We start from the raw sequence: 18,106 nt of genomic DNA, 5'->3' as shown, positions 1-18,106 counted from the left end.
CTACAGCCTATGGGGTTGCAGAGTTGGACACAACTGAGTGACACACATACACGTTCTCCCCCATACTCTCCTTCTCTTGTTATTTCAGTTTATCCATCAAATACCCAGGCTGTCTGACCCGTAGTCTCCAAGGTCTGACTTTTGCAGGCTGCCCCCTCATTTCACATTCAACGCCTTCTTTCACATTTCTTGGAAATCATTCACTGATCAATCTTGTGATAGGTCCCTTGGCAAGATTTGTGATGTTGTTGTAAGGGAAAGTTTCCAAAGATTATTACCAAGACTCTACCCTGACTCATCAAACAATAATTGTGTGGCTATAGGAATCCATGAGAGATTTTGGTGCATGTTCATGGTAGAAAGCCACCATCAAGATGCTCCAAAAGCTTGTTTCTCTCCTCCTAAAAGAACGTCCAAATGGAGGTGATGAGGCAGAAAAAGCCCCCTCTCCTCCCACTTCCTTTCCCCTTGGGATTCTGCAGCACAAGAAAGAATTTTACGATTGCCACAATTTTCCTCCTAATATTTCCCACTCAAGATAGTTTATGACTCTCATATTTCATACTGGGGCTTTTGAATCAAATTAAAAATTAGTGTAATAAAACATGACTCCACAGAAGAACTCTATAAACTGGCAGTCAGCACACGAGACCTGAACTCTCTGAGATGCATATGCCATCTGTCTCCCAAGAGGAAACGTGGGCTGTTGGTGGAAAGCATGGGTCCAGGGCCCAGCGGAGACCTGCGTTCAAGTACAGCTTTGCCATTTCATGCTCTCTCTTTTCCTTTTCAGTGGAATATGGAGGCTAAAAGCTCTTACTTCTGAATTCTCTTCCACTTCAAACATTCTATAAATCCAGAGTTCTGTTTCTTTTTAACACGAGGCAGTTAATACAGTGCCAGCAGGGGCTCAGTCCATAAACTGAGCAGGATAGAAACTCAGCAGGCCCACCGAGATCCCCTCACCCCAGCGCTGTGTCTGTCACCCTCCAAGTTCAATAAAAGATGACTGAATGAACTGATTCCCTCATCTGCACTCAATTATACAGATACACTTGGTTTCATGGCTGGAAATCACAAGATGATTTTTGATTGTTTTGGTTCAGTTTAGACATCAAAGTTTTCCTGGTGGCTCAGTGGTAAAGAAACCACCTGCCAATGCAAGACACGCAGGTTCCATCCCTGGGTCGGGAAGATCCCCTGGAGAAGGAAATGGTAACCCACTCCAGTATTCTCGCCTGGGAAATCCCTCAGACAGAGGAGCCTGGTGGGCCACAGTCCGTGGGATCACAAGAGTCAGGCACGACTGAGCGGCTGACACTTCCTCCTCATCACCGTGTCAAGTTTCTGTTTCCCAAGCCCTCTTTCCCTCATCTTTTCTCCTTCCTGACATAGTCCCACCTTCTTGTCTTCCTCTCCCACACTCACAATGAAAACCCTACCCACCCTTCGCTGTGGTTTCCTGAAAGAACTTCCCTCTGGGGATGAGCATCGCTCAGAGGAATCATATTTTCCTCAGATCTGTTCAGTTCTTCTTCGGTGCAACAATAATTCTATGCTCCTGCCTTAACAGCGAGTATTCTAGGTCCTCAACTACTGTGTACACTCTTCATTTAAGTCTCCCTAAAAGCAGGATCCTGAAGGGATGCGGAGGCAGGTGGTCCATGTGGAGGGGATGCCAGTAGGTGGGGGAGGGAGTGAGGAGATGAAGCAGAACAGGGAGAAAACCTGACAAGGTGTCAGTGGGCATTACCACCTGGGTGCCTGGAGCTTGGTTGCATACAGGACCCTTTGAGGAGGCACAGAGCCCAGCTGGGAATCACTCGCTGGAGAAGAGGGAGCCTGGGGCTCTGACCAGTGAAGCCTCAAGGGTTGACCCTGCTGCTCCTGGGAGCGTTGACTCCTCTGATTCCCAGGTTGCAGTTGCCTGTGAAGGAGCAAATCAGGGGACACCTTCAGGAAGAGGTTTCCAGCAAGAAGATGGAGGTGCTGGGACTGTGGTCACTCCACTCTCCACCTAGATGATAACCAGTGAATTGTTCATACCGATAAATGGAATGTGTTAGTTGCTGAGTCGTGTCTGAGTCTTTGCAACCCAATCAGCCTGCTCGGCTCCTCTGTCCATGGAATTCTCCAGGCAAGAGTACTGGAGTGGGTTGCCATTCCCTTCTCCAGGGGATCTTCCTCACCCAGGGACTGAACTCAGGTCTCCTTCATTGCAGACAGATTCTTTACCGTCTGAGCCACCACCACAGCCTGATAAATGGAATGTTTCCTGCTATATCAGTAAACAAAGGCAATCACGTTCATCAGCAATTAGAGCCCCCGGCTTGTGAGCCCTGAGGGAACTCAGGAAGGGAAAGCATACCTGCCATCTAGCAGCCATCAGAGGGCAGCCACTTCCCACGTTGAGCCCTGAGGATGTGAAGACACAGAATATCAGGCCCCAGATAGGTGCCTATCAAAGGAACTGTTTCAGGGAGTCCAGACTCTTGCATCTTCCCATACATAGAAAAGTGCTAAATTCCTAAACTTGGGATGTCTGGTTTTCTTTGATTAGCAGTGATCTCAGACTACCTGCCCATTTGTTGCAAAACTCTTATATATATTCTGGTTCCCCTCTCACCTCTTTGGAGCAGTTCTCTCAGTTACTTGAGATGATGTCTGCTGGATTGAAGTCCCAAACATTCCCACCAAATAAAATACAACTCTCAACTTTTAGATTGTGAATGATTTTTAGTCAACCATTCTAGGTTCCCCATGGCCCTTGATGTTATACCTAAAGGGCACTTGGCCAGTACATCCTGATGTTGCACAGGCTCTGGGAAAGGCACTCATGTTTTCTATACATGCTCACGTAGGACATGTCCACCACCAGGGGATGACAGGTGGAGCAGTAAGCTTCGAATCATGGCTTGGTCTTCTTGGCAATCAGCCCCCATGCTAAAGCTCTCCAGGAGCCCATGAAGAGATGCCTCATTAAAACAAAAGATGCTCCTATTACACAGGAAATTCTGAGGGATTTAGGAGCTCTGAGTCAAAAACCAAGGTCAAAGGCCAAATATAAAACAAAACATGCTCCCAGAAGCCCTTATCACTTGAGAAATTAAAAGGGTTTTAGGAACTCTGTGCCAGAACCAGGGGCAGAGACCAGTATGTAGACTCTGTAATTCCACAGACAGACACCTGAAGGATGGAGCAGGACTCAGCTCAGCCATCTCCCAAGTGACTGTGACCTTGGTCCTGCCTCAGTTTCCCCCCATTCCGTTGGCTCTGCTGACTTATCTCCCAACTCTCTAGCCAGACTTAAACTTGTCCATTGCAAGCTTTTATTCCTCTTCCAACCACTGCTTTGTTTGGTCACTAAGTCCTGCCTGTCTCTTTGCAACCTCATGAATTGCAGCACACCAGGCTTCCTTGTCCTTCACTATCTCCCAGAGCTTGCTCAAACTCATGTCCATCGAGTCTGTGATGCCATCCAACCATCTCATCCTCTGTCATCCCCTTCTCTTGTCTTCAGTTTTCCCCAGCATCAGGGTCTTTTCCAATGAGTCAGGCTCTTCGCATCAGGTGGCCAAAGTATTGGAGTTTCAGCTTCAGCATCAGTCCTTCCAGTGAATATTCAGGGTTGATTTCCTTTAGGACTGACTGTTGTGATCTCCTGGCAATCTAGGGAACTCTCAGGAGTCTTCTCCAGCACCACAATTTGAAAGCATCAGTTCTTTGGTGCTCAGCCATCTTTCGGAGAAGGCAATGGCACCCCACTCCAGTTACTTTTGCCTGGAAAATCCCATGGATGGAGAAGCCTGGTAGGCGGCAGTCCATGGGGTCGCTAGGAGTCAGACACGACTGAGCGACTTCACTTTCACTTTTCACATTCATGCACTGAAGAAGGAAATGGCAACCCACTCCAGTGTTCTTGCCTGGAGAATCCCAGGGACGGGGGAGCCTGGTGGGCTGCCGTCTATGGGGTGGCACAGAGTCGGACACAACTAAAGCAACTTAGCAGCAGCAGCAGCAGCCTTCTTTGCAGTTCAACTCTCACATCCTGAGAGTTGAAAAACCATATTGGAAAAACCATAGCTTTGACCATATGGACGTTTCCCAGCAACATGATGTCTCTGCTTTTTAATATGCTGTCCAGGTTTGTCAGAGATTTTCTTCTAAGGAGCAAGCGTCTTTTCATTTCATGGCTGCAGTCACGATCCTCAGTGATTTTGGAGTTCAAGAAAATTTCCAGCCATACACACTGCCATTCTCTAAATTTATCTCTAAATTTTTCTTTCCTCTAAATATGGCCAGCAGTTGACTAATAATAATTCAACCATTAAACTGGCTCTTGTCAAATTTAGGTCTTATTCCAGAGATGGGAATGTGGTATCCCCAGGGTTTATCTTCTGTTTTTAACAAATCAACACACAGAAATACAGTACACTGTCAGTGGACAAAAAGAAAACAGATTAAGAAAAAAATTTTTAAATAGAGGCCTAGGGTTATCATGGATCAGGTTCCTGGGTCAGGGGTCTCCAAGGGAATGATATGTGATTGGAGACCTGTTTCCACTATCAGTTGAGAAAACTGAGGTTTAAGGAGTGACTCATCCAAGGTCACATTTCTAGGAAGTGTGATCATTGGACCTTGCTTCTAGGCTTTCACCAAAGCCCCAAGTTTTAAAAGTTGGGATGGGGGTGGGAGTGGACACGGACAGGTCTACAGAGGTTCACAGTATCTTTTATGACGAAGGGAAAGGAGACATTTCTCCTCTCCTTGTCTTCGGAAAATGGTCTCTCTTAATAATCTACTGTGCTATGCTGTGCCGTGCTCAGTTGCTCCAGTCGTGTCCGACTCTTTGAGACCCCATGGCCTGTAGCCCGCCAGGCTCCTCTGTCCATGGGATTCTCCAGGCAAGAATCCCGGGGTGGGCTGCTAGGCCCTCCTCCAGAGGATCTTCCCAACCTAGGAACTGAACCCTTGGCTCCTGCATCTCCTGCATTGCAGGTGGATTCCTTACTGCTGAGCCACTGGGGGAAGCCCCCTATTAATTGCCCCCTACTCATGTTTAAGCAGGATAGAGATGGATTGAGATCATTTGGATTGATAGAGATAGAGATCATTTGGACTGACCCATTCCAAATGATAAAAGAAAGAACTAACCATTTCTCATGGAGTCTGAAGTGAAGTCACTCAGTCGTATTCAACTCTTTGCGACCCTATGGACTGTAGCTTACCAGGCTCCTCCATCCATGGAATTTTCCAGGCAAGAGTACTGGAGTGGGTTGCCATTCCCTTTTCCAGGGGATCTTTCTGACCCAGGGATTGAGCCTGGGTTTCCCTCATTGCAGGCAGATGCTTTACTGTCTGAGCCACCAAGGAAGCTTACCCGCCGTTAAAAAATAAGGACACAGATGAGAAGGAGTAGGGCGGGAGTCATCCACGTCTGGGAAGTCAGGCTCCTGGAAGAAGTGTTCCACTTGGATGAGGTAACCTGGGCTGAGTATGAGCTCTGACTTCCTCTGCATGTGCCCTGTCCTGGCTTTGGCAGTCTTGAGCAGCACATATGAGCTTTCCCTTCAATTTCCAAGCTTCCTGGATATATGATATTGATTAGGTCTCTTCTATATTATGCCCTGTAACTTTATTTTCAGGCTCATAAACTCTATAGCACCAAACACAGGCTGTTTTGAACATAATGAGACTTTCCAAAACCTTAAACATGCTTCTGGTTTTCTACAGCTTCATTTTACAATAACAAGACCATCTTATGTTTAGATCCTTTTTAGGGTGCTTGGGTTGGGCGATTTCTCCAGAGAGGACACAGAGTGTGTGTTTCTAGCTGCAATTCAGGCATCCCATCCTGTTCATCCACTGTGGATCAGGACAAGTTTTAGTTGACAGAGACGAGGTTGTGTGCAGTGGTGAGTCTAACTCATGAACAGGTATGTTGAGTTTTATCTTAATGTCACAGCAGTTGGCTGTGTCATTTAACTGTCCCCACCAGGTAGCACCTAAAAATGGTGAGGGAGGAGAGGGGAAGAGGACTCAGGCTCTGGAGTTCAGCTTCACCCACTGATCACAGGCCCCAGCCACAGATTTCAGGCTCCACCCACAGTTCACAGACTCCACCCACAGGTCACAGGCTCTGCCCTTCAGCGAGGCATTTACCAACCCTGGGGTTTTTGGGCTTTTTTTTTTTTCATTTAAAATTTTTTAAATTTATTTTTAATTGAAGGATAATTCCTCTACAGTATTGCACTGGTTTCTACCAAACATCAACATGAATCACCCACAGTTTAGCCATGTCCCTTCCCACTGGAACCTCCCTCCAACCTCTCTCCCCATCCCACCCTTCTAGGTTGTTACTGAGATCCGTTTTGAGTTCCCTGAGTCATACAGTAAATTCCCATTGGCTATCTATTATACATATGGTAATATCTCTTTCCACATTTTGCTGCAAGCCCTTGTAAGTAGGAAGATCCCCTGGAGAAGGGAAAGGCTGCCCACTCCAGTATTCTGGCCTGGAGAATTCCATGGACTCTATAGTCCATGGGGTCACAAAGAGTCTGACAGGAGTGAGCCACTTTCACTTCACTTTCACTTGTAAGTAGAAACCTGCAGGTAGGCTGGCAGGGAGAATTAGTTTCGGAGAGGCTGCTGCCCCAGGAGGAACGGAAGCTACCTGTTTCCTGTCTGTGCTTTTGTCTGTTGTCGGCCCCTGTGTCCACACTGCTCAGGGCTAATAGCTCGATTTCTCCCAGGTTGGCTGTCAGCAGGGACCATCTATGCACCCAGACGGGGAGGGGACGACAGGCCTGGGCCCAACAGCTGGGTCCCTGAACTGGGACCTGAGGCAGAGATCCATGCTGAAGTTTTGCTTCCCACAGTCGAGGAGGCCCTGGTCTTTAAGTTTCCACAAATCAAGGAGGTTCCAACCTCGGGGGAAGGCGGTAGAGGCAGCTGCAGGCGGGCACAGGGAGCCTCCTTGGGCTCCTCGTGACATACGAGCTGCTGACAGTCCTGCCAACATCTGAATTAAAGTTTATGTACTGACTCACGGGGCGAGGAGAGAAGTTTAGAGTCAGGATGTGAACGTTCTTTTTCTTTCCACTCTGGAGGTCAGTACAGGCGAGCCCTGTACCCCCCTGGCTGGGCCAGCCTGCAGAGCAGGGCTGTTGATTGCTACTCAGGTGAGTTTCCTGCTGATGGTGCACGGTTTTATCCTGAATGGCATGACATTAAATCAATTAGCCCACAGAACACAAATCACCCCTGTGACTCCTTCTGAGCTGTCTAGCAGGGTCCTGATTAACCCATCCTTCAACTGCTCTGGGTCCATGCTGGCCCCAGGGTGACGTCACCTTTGAGCTGGCTTCCCCACATGGTTGACTTCTCTCGGTCCTCCCCTCATCTCGGGACTGGATACTGTGGATGCCTCCTGCCCACTCTGCCTGTGTTCAGTGCACTCCTCTTGCCCACCTGCCCGCTCCCCTGCTCACCGTACCCCAGGGAACACTGGCCATGCCAGCCCCAGGTCCCTGCACCCACCTCTGCTCCAGCTCAAGCCTTCTCCAACTCTGTTAAACCTCAGACCACCTGGGAAGCTTAAAAATACAGATGCCCAAGTACTCCTCAGTGTCTCTGATGTAATGTGTCTTGAGGGCAGCCTGGGCAGCAATCTGATTTCAAAGGTCCCAAGGAGTGTGTAGCCAGGGCCAAGAACCACAGGCCCTGTTGGCATCCAAGTCGGGAGCCAAGCCTTAGGGTCTTGTTCAATGTCACTTCCTCCAGGAAGCCTTCCAAGTTCGCCAAATCAAATCTGTTTCTTAGTCTCTCACTGCACATGAGAAAGACAATAGCTTTCCTTTTGAAATTAACATGTAGAAGAACAGGCCATTTTGGAGAATATGTTTCTACGAGTGCTAACACATGTATAGACACCTGTGACTCCAGGACACGACTGGGATGGCGCATCACTGCTTTTCAACCCTTCCTCCATCTCCATCTCAGGAAGACATTGCTTATTTTTCCTCCTCACTTATTTCACCATATCAGGAAAAGAGCTAACTAGCCTAAGACATCTGTGTTTGTCCTGGTGTTATCACCTGAGAGCCAGAAGTTGATATGTAAGTCATAAAAATCCACTTAGAAAATAAGAAGGGAAGGTGATGCATTACTTACACATGCAGAAGTTTGGGGGTTTGGAGAGACAAGGCTGAACCCTTGGGAATGCTGTCCTCTCTGCCGTGTCTAACCTCAGAATGATGTGCAGGGGCTGGTCCAGGGTGAAGTTCAGGGAGGAGAGCCATTGCCATCCGGGGTGCTGGGAGTTTGATTTCAGAGCCAGACTGCTTATCAAGTCTGGGTGCTCTGTGTACCAGCCTCGATTTCGGAGGAAGCCAGGAAAGCTGAGGACACAAAGTCCTGCAGAATCAGGCCCAGCTGCTGACAATAACTGCTTCACCAGATCATCTCATGCAAGACCAGGTTTTAATGTAACTTGAAAAGCATGACATTAACCGAAAGGATCATTCATCTTGCAAGTTATGGTTGGCTGTAAAATAGAATGGAGAATTCTTTCCCTATGAAAGACAAAATGTTTGTCTTCTACTTCCTTGGTATTCTTTCTTTGGCTATTTTAAATTTGAATCCCCATCTTTACCTTGGCCTTATCTTTAAATTTTTAATTTAAAAGAAGAAGAAAGCTGTAGTTTTCTCTTTTAATTGTCTTTGGGTAAAATGGGCATTGAGCCTCACTCCTTCAGGCTGTGCTTTGCTGTGCTAAGTTGCTTCAGCCGTGTCTGACCCTTTTCAATCCCATGGACTGTAGCCCTCCAGGCTCCTCTGTCCGTGGGGATTCTCCAAGCAAGAACACTGGAGTGGGTTGCCATTCCCCCTCCAGGGGATCTTCCCAATCCAGAGATGGAACCCATGTCTCTTATGTGTCTTGCATTGGCAGGTGGGTTCTTTACCACTAGCGCCACCTCAGGCTGTGATATTAAAAAAACATTTCAGGTAGCCAAACGTCATTTGTGGTTGCTCCATGACTTGGAAGGAATATCTGCAAAGTAAACTGAGGAAGCTTTGGACCAAAAGACAGAGGACTGTGCTCAACCCAGCTTCACCATCAAACTCTTTCTCCACCCTTAGGAAAGTCTGTGTCAAAATTTTGCTTCTTTTGTTTGCAGAACAAGGGGTTTGGGCTAGATAATCTGTTCAGGTCTTTTCAGTCTGTAAACACACATAATGCGTTGTGCTTCTCAACCACCACACTTCCTCCCTCTCTTCTTAGAAAACAAGCCTTACGTGGAGGATCTCATTTGATCCTCAAGCTTAGTTGGCCAATGATGTATTGTTTTCCCCAGGTCCAAAGGGGCAAACTGAGGCCCCTGCAGATTACATCTTGAGCTCTACATCATCAAGGGCATGAAAACGGAAAGAGTGAATGGAATTGAAGCTGGGGAGTATTCACACCCACTCTGCTTTCTTGACACCACTTGCCTTTCAAAAACAAATATCAGAAAGGAAATTACATTCCAAGACTAGCAACCTCAGGATCGTTTATTTTCCTAAGGTGCCTTGGGCAATGAAGATACTTTAGGGATCAGAATGAACTCCCTGATAGTAGCCCCCGCCTGTGGGAATTCTTCCAGCGAGTTCAGTGTCCCCCCACCCCGCCCGGTGCAAACCTCATGTCCACAACCCCTTCCCAAGGGGGCATCTCTGACCACTGCAGAGCCAGTCAAGTGGCTGGCAGTGGGGGCTTCAGTCTGGGACGTGGGCAAAGGGAGAGCAGACCTGGCATTGATTCACAGATCGAAAGCACTCAGCCAGGGGGAGTATTCATTCCCCGGGACACCCTGTTAGGAGCTAACAGAGGATGCAGCTGGACCCTGCAACCTTTCTGTCAGTTTGCCCCTGGCTTGCTGACCGGCACCATAGGAGACAGGTTTGCAGTAACTCTCAGCAGAGAAGTGAAGAATAAGAGTGTGTAGTATCCTCGAGGGCTGCACCTTCTGGTGAATGAATTTAGCCAGAAACATTTTGCTGCTGTTTTAACACCTGCTGTTCATTTGACTCAATTCAAAAAGTGCTTGTTCAGCATAAAAAAAAAGGCAGGTTATAAGAAATGTAATTCCACTTTTTCTAAACAAGAATGCGTATGTGCCTTATTTTATTGACTATAAAATGTCATCAATTATTAAAAGCTTTAAAATCTTACGTGTCATCAAATAAAATATGTTACCAATTAAATTTGACACAATTATTTCTTATCTTTCAGAATTTAATTTTACAATTAATGAGCTTTTTAAGACATGAATGTAGATTTTCATCATATATCACACTTTAATGGATGGAAAGGGACAGTATAAGTTACACAAATGGGTTTAGAGTTTTCCTAAAATCTGTTCATGTTCTGATTTTGCCTCTTTTGGGTCACCTTTCTTTCCTTTAAAATTTTTCTTGGAATATAGTTGATTTACAATGTTGTGTTTGTTTCTGCTGTACAGCAAAGTGAATCAGCCACACATATACATATATCCCCTCTTTTTTTTGGATTTCCTTCCCGTTTAGGTCACCACAGAGCATTGAGTGGAGTTCTCTGTGCTTTATAGAAGGTTCTCATTAGTTATCTATTTTATGCATTTTTTATACATAGTAGCATATACATAAGGGCTTACCTGGTGGCTCAGACTGTAAAGCATCTGCCTACAATGCAGGAGACCCAGGTTCCATCTCTGGGTCGGGAAGATCCCCTGGAGAAGGAAACGGCAACCCACTTCAGTATTCTTGCCTGAAAAATTCCGTAGACAGAGGAGCCTGGCAGGCTACTGTCCATGGGGTCACAAAGAGTCTAACACAACTGAGCAACTAATGTGTCCACTTCCAGTGGATACGTGAGGAGTTCCCAAGTTGCACTAACTGGTAAAGGACCCATCTGCCAATGCAGGAGACACAAGAGGTGTGGGTTTGATCCCTGAGTTGGGAAGATGCCCTGGAGAAGGGCATGTCAACCCACTTCAGTATTCTTGCCTGGAAGATCCCCATGGACAGCAAAGCCTGGAGGGCTACAGTCCATGGGGTCACAAAGAGCTGGAAAGGACTGAAGTGACTTAGCACAGCACAGTGTAGAGTTGTCAATCCCGGTCTCCCAATCTCGCAATTCATCCCACCTCTGTTTCCTCCCTTGGCGTCCATACATTTGTTTTCTACATCTGTGTCTCTATTTCTGGTTTGCAAATAGGTTCATCTAGCCTATTGTTCTAGATTCTCCTCATGTGCATTAATATATGATATGTTTTTCTTTCTGACTTGCGTCACTCTCTGTGACAGGCTCTGGGTCCACCCACGTCTCTGCAGATGGCACAGTCTCATTTCAGTTCAGAGACACTGATGCTCCTGTGGGGTTGCTGTGTGTTTGTTTTACCACCACACAGAGTCATCCTCTAGGCCACTGAGAACTTTGAAGATACAGCACATCTTAAAAGGATGTTCTGCTATTGTCTTCAATATTTTCCTCCAGGCTCATGAAATTCATTCTACAAATTCTGAGAAATTTGTGCAGGGAGTGACAATTAGATCATTACTATTGCCTGGCCAACCCGAATTGTAAAATGCATTCCAAACTTCAATGTGGAAAATGGGGGCGGAGGGCAGAAAAGGAAAGAAGAGGTGGGGGAGGGCACTCACCCAGCAGATGGGAGTGTAAATAAACTGGCAGAACCTTTCTGAATGATAGTCTGGCACCATTAAATGCCCTAAACATGTCCAGAGCCCCTGTTGGCCCTTGACCTCACCACTCATATGTTAAACATAATCACCCTGATCGATTCACTGTTCCCTTCAGCCATCTTTTTCTTGCCTCTGGGCGTTTGCAGATGCCATCTCTTGCTAGGCTAGAATCCTTCTCTCCCTCCGAGTTCCCGGTACTCACTTGTCACTCATCTTGTCATCTTCCCCAAGACCTAGTGTGTTGTTGCCCCTAGTACTCCAGTCCCCGACCCCCTACTATGGTGTAGTTGACTAAGGATTTGTCAACATCCACCGGTGTGGGCTCTGTGTGAGAAAGTCTCCTAAAATATTCACCATCGCACATAAATGGGTGCTTCATATGTGGTAGCCTCTAAAATACATTTATTGATGACTTTTAAAAGTCTCTGAAGATTTTTTAAACTATTTGTTTTAAAAATATGGTATAAGTAAATATACAAAATAATATAATACATAAATATAAGGATAAGAAACAAAATACATTATATATATTATGTACATATGTATAATGCTTTTTACATACATTATATATACTACAAAATATTATAATACATAAATATAAGGATAACAAACAAGACACATTATATTATATAATGTATTATATATATGTATGACTTTTTATAGATATACATATATACATTAAGTAAAATTTATCCTAAAATAAAATCCAAATGGTTTTTCTTTTCCTTCATTCCATTGGTTGTATGACTTTTTTATTTCACTTTTGTTTGTTTTTCCTGGAGTGTTTCATTGCTTTTCTTTTTTCTTGTTGAATAGAGAATAATGTGTCTCCCTCATATTTTCAGGTTGCTCTACCTTCTCATCTCAGTCAGAGGGCCCAGTCCATGGCATTTTGTCCTCGAATAATTTTTTAACCAAGATGCTCCCCCCACCAGAGCTTCTGTCCTTCACATCCAACCTGGAACATCTCCCTGGGTCACAACCCAGTCGTCATCTCTGGACTTCTCTTCCCTTCTCACAGCTGGAGTCCGGTTCTTCCCATTGTTCCATGCATCATTTACTAAATTCTGGAGAAAAGTTATGTCTAAGATAAGCTCCGGAGATTCTCACGGCTCATTATTTTGAGTTTGCCAGTCTCCGTGCTTGGGAGTTTTCTGAATGTAGAATTCCACAACCAGGATGACTTTTCTTTGCAGTATGGAGGGCATCAATCCTCTGTCATCTCACAGTCAGATCCACAAATGAGAAGTCTTTCCAGTGTTATTTTCATTCCTTTCCTCTGTCTTTATTCTTGGTGTTCTGTAACATCCTGAGGTAGTATCTTGTATTTAGGAAGGTTCTCAAAGGGTCTTTACATCAGCATAGGCACCTGCCCTTTTGTAAGGTCCCAATTTGGAGAATATGAGCTGAGTACAACAAAAATTGCTTTGAATGATTTACTTGTCCACCTTGGCAGACATATTTTGGATTGTTTTGCCTTGGTTTGCAACTTAGTTCTGGTTGTTTTTTTTTTTTCCCCCTTTACCTATTTTGCTGAGATGTAAACTTCACACTGAAAAAAACCTTCAGTATCTCAAAATGTGACTGTATTTTGAGAGAGCAGCTTAAAAGAGGTAATTAAGGTAAAATAAAGTCATTGGGATTTTGAACTTTTGAACGGTGGTGTTGGAGAAGACCCTTGAGAGTCCCTGGACAGCAAGGAGATCAAACTAGTCCATCCTAAAGGAAAGCAACCCTGAATATTCATTGAAAGGACTGATGCTGAGGCTGAAGCTCCAATACTTTGGCCACCTGATGCGAAGAGCAACTCACTGGAAAAGACCCTGATGCTGAGAAAGATTGAGGGCAGGAGGAGAAGGGGACAACAGAGGATAAGATGGTTGGATGGCATCATCGACTCAGTGGACATGAATTTGAGCAAACTCTGGGAGATAATGAAGGACAGGGAAGCCTGGTGTGCTGCAGACCATGGGGTTGCAGTGACTGAGTGACTGAACAACAATGGCAAGGTCATTGGGATAGGCTCTAGTCCAATACGATTGACCGCTTTATAAGAAGAGGAGATTAAGACACAGACACATGTGAAGACACAGGGAAGAGACAGCCAAGGAGAGAGGACTCAGAAGAAATCAACCCTGACAACACTTTGATCTTGGACTTCTCATCTCCAGAATTATGACAAAATAAATACTGTGGAAGTGACCCAGACGATGGTACTTTATTAGGGCATCCAAAGCAAACTCCTGCAGAACTACCATAAATAGTGCTTCTGTGAGCATTTTGCATGTCTTTTAGTGAACCTCTGTACAGACATTTGCTAGAAATGTACCAGTTGTGGAACTGTTGAGTCCTGAAGCTGTGTATAAGTAGATACGGTCAGAGGTTTCCAAAGTGAATGCATTGATTCACATTCTCTCCACAACATGTGAAGGTTCTCACAGGTCCTTCAGCCAATTTAGCCTCTGGCCTCCCTTTCACCTTGGCCTAGAACCTTGTCCTTTGTTAAGACTCCCTCCTCCCCTGTCACTCACTGCCGGGTTCTCTTGCAACTTCTTCTGCATTGTCATATCTTACACAGACTTGTTCTGTTTTCAGAAGTCTAAACTTTTCCCCTTTGATTCACTGATTGTCTTCCTTCTACACTTTCCCCTCTTGCATCAAAGCTTAGCTATCCTAATGTTGCCTGGGTGATAGTGGATAATTATGAATTAATCAGGCAAATCATTCAGGTGTTTATGGTCATATCCTTTGCTAATGGTCACATTCTGTGAAGGTTTAGAAATACTGGGCAGTCCGACAGGGGCCCTCGCACACCAGACACTGTGTGATTGTCCTCTGCATGAGGTCACTTCTGGACATGGAATGTAAGCTCATGGATTTCTTTTTTTACTTCTCCCAGCTCTGAATTTTCTGTTCACATAGATGGATGCATTTGTTTTACTATGCTTCATGCCAGTGTTTATTCAGATGTCCAAGAACCTTTAGATAGAGTATAAAGCCATGAACATCCCCCCAAATAAACCTAGCTTCAGCAGGGCAACATTGCTCATATCCCCTACAAATCAAGCTCATTTTGATCACAAGTGTGTGAGAGTTGTTCCCTGGGATGAAGAAGGGAAGCGTTCAGGGGAAGAGACAGCTCCCCTTAAAAGCCTGCTGCCTCTGGGAGCAGCTTAATTGATGGATGACTCAAAAGCTACAGAACAACAGTCTACTGTGTGCGAGAAGCTCAGATAACACAGCTGGAAGAGCTGGTTGATGTGTGGACCAGGAGACCGGAAGCCAACATTGGGGCTGGCCCCACATGTAAAGTGCAGGGTGCCGTGTTTTACAGGTGGATTTCTCTCAGCCCTCACACAGCTCTACACAGGCACTCTTCCTTTACTAAGGAAGAAAACCAGCACTCAGAAAAGTTAAATAACTTGCCCATCATTACGCTTCCCTGAACTGCAGACTGCGGTTTGAACCTAGGCTTGTCTTGCTCTGGTGTCCATGTTCTTCTCACTCTAAACATTCACTGATATTTAGAAGATTTGAACAAAGGAGCACTGAAATAAAAGTGACACTATTCAAAGGAAGTAAATGTAAAATCCTGTAGTTTGGTTTTAAAATACACAATTGCATAAGTGCAGAGGAAGATTTGAAACAGCCAACATTCTTAACATAAGCCTGCAAGGTATCACAACTGCCAAGAAAAATTAGTCTTGCTTTCCTGGCCAGTTTTGTGAAATGTATTAATAAATGGTACCCTCCCTTGAGGGGCATAGAAAAGTGGGTTAGCCTGGAAGATATGGTGTCAGAACACTTGGTCCAACACTTATTAGTTAGGTGAGCTTGGGTGAATACTTTTCCTTTCTGAGCCTCAGTTTATAAATCTATAGAATGGGAACAATCATAGTTCCTAATATACAGTATTATTGTGAGGACTACAGAGTTCCAGAATGCATGATACAATCAGTGTGAGCTGTCTGGTGCTGTGACCCCATCTGGGGTTTCTCTCCTACTTTCAAGGTCCACAAGTTAAGAATGGGCCCTCCAGAAGAAGGCTAGTGGAGGTTGTCACCTGGATTCCATCTCAGTGGCACTATGGAGCAACACAGAGACAGGTTTAAGGTAAAGGACAAGAAAGAAGAAAGATTATTTCTTTTATTTCTCCTCTCATTTAACAAATATCTCTTGAGCAGTCAATACACACAAGGCATGTTCAAGAAACTGTAGATGAAACAGGGAACATCTTTGTCCCTGCCCTCAGGGGACTTCCATTCTAATGAAGGAGACAGGCTTGGAGCATACGTGGGTGTGTGGGTGCTAAGTCACTTCAGCTGTATCTGACTCTTTGTGACACTATGGATAGTAGCCTGCCAGGCTTCTCTGTCCATGGGATTCTCCAGGCCAGAACACTGGAGTGGGTTGCCTTGCCCTCCTCCAGGGGATATTCCCGACCCAGGGATTGAACCCACATCTCTTATGTGTCTTGCATTGGCAGGTGGATTCTTTATCACTAGCACCTCCTGGGAAGTCCAGGACTTTCATTTGAAATGGAGGAGACAGACTTGGAACAGGAGCTAAACAGACAAAACACAATGGAAGGTTGCAAACTTGAAATGTTATAAAGGAGTGAAAAAACAGGCTGAGACAGAGGGTGATAAAAACTGAAACAGAGGCAGAAAGCATGCCTGGGGGAAGCAGCAGGTTGGGGAAAGTCTCCCAGTGAGAAAGAAGTGAGAGAACACACGATGGGTGAGGTCAGAGAGCGCAGTCTATGTGTTTGAGAGGACCCAGTGGTGCCTGTAGCCTGGTGAGGAGTCCGGATTTTGTTTTCAGTGCCATGAAAAGGCACGAAGGGCTTTAAGTGGATGTCAATGGGAGGTGGTGACATAGCTCATGTGGAGACCAGGTTTGGAGAGAGATGAAGAAGATCCTTGTATACTTTGCTCTGGAGTCCACAGTTGCCTGGGTAGGTGGTGTCAGCAGTGGAAACGGGGTGGGGAGAACGTATAGATTTCAGGCATGTTTTGGAAAGGAAATTGACAGAGAAGATCATGTTGTCCACCCATGAACAGGTTCAGCTAAAATCCAGGGCTCTCTGCTTAATTCAAAGATCGATAGCCATCCAAGAAGACTGTTGTTCAGTCAGAAGTAACATGTAGAGAGGTCCTCAGAATTTTTCTAGCATCAGTCCAGGTTTATTTACTCTCTGATATTTTACATTAATTGCTCATTTGGGACAAAAGTCCATTTAGAATATTGATGATAATAGAATCACATATTAAATCAGCACACAAAGAAATTTTAGGTTGAATTAATCAGGCATCTCAATCTATCTTGTCTACTCTGGGGAGTAGACAAATGTTCAGTTCAGTTCAGTTCAGTTCAGTCACTCACTCAGTCGTGTCCAACTCTTTGTGACCCCATGAATTGCAGCACGCCAGGCCTCTCTGTCCATCACCAACTCCCGGAGACTTCACCCAGACTCACGTCCATCGAGTCAGTGATGCCATCCAGCCATCTCATCCTCTGTCGTCCCCTTCTCCTCCTGCCCCCAATCCCTCCCAGCATCAGAGTCTTTTCCAATGAGTCAGCTCATCTCATGAGGTGGCCAAAGTACTGGAGTTTCAGCTTTAGCATCATTCCTTCCAAAGAACACCCAGGGCTGATCTTCAGAATGGACTGGTTGGATCTCCTTGCAGTCCAAGGGACTCTCAAGTGTTAATTACTTTCAAAACTTCTATGAAAGGTCACTTTTTCACCATTCTCTAATCTTTGAGTCAGAATTAGCGTTGGTACTTGGGTCAGAGGTCTGTGACCTGAACTGCATATTAGCAGCTGGGGATTCTCTAAGGAAAATGAACAACAACAACAACAACAAAAAACATGTTCCAACAGCACTTGGGGAGGACTTTTTTATATTTTTAAAGGTTTCTCAGATGATTCTAATGCAGTCAAGGTCAAGAAAAGTACTGCAAACCTTTTGAAACTATCTCATGCTATTGTTTTAAGAACTTTCTCTTCCCCAGAAGGCAGATATTCACTTGAAAAAAAATATACACATACATTAAGGACAAGAGAAGTATCCCAGAATGAACAAAGTAGGTGAAAGGAGAGGGCTGGGCCACGGAAGGGAAGGCGGTGAGGATCCACACCAGCTGGTGGCTGCAAATTTCTCTCTCCTGATGAGCCTGGAGTAACCGCCCAGCAGCTGGACTCGGCCAGCCAGGTCGTGGACAGACGCCCCATTCACTGTACTTCTGGCTGGCTCTGGCCTGGCTCAGTCCAGCTTTTATTTATCATCTTAAAAATTTCCATTTCAACTTTTGGTCAATGGATCCTTCAACTTAACTCTTCTCAGCTGAGGATGGTAATGAAGAAGAAAAATACC

Source organism: Budorcas taxicolor, chromosome 13 (genome assembly GCF_023091745.1).
Source record: "Budorcas taxicolor isolate Tak-1 chromosome 13, Takin1.1, whole genome shotgun sequence".
Classification (NCBI taxonomy): Eukaryota; Metazoa; Chordata; class Mammalia; order Artiodactyla; family Bovidae; genus Budorcas; species Budorcas taxicolor.
Note: the sequence above shows the minus strand (reverse complement) of the source record.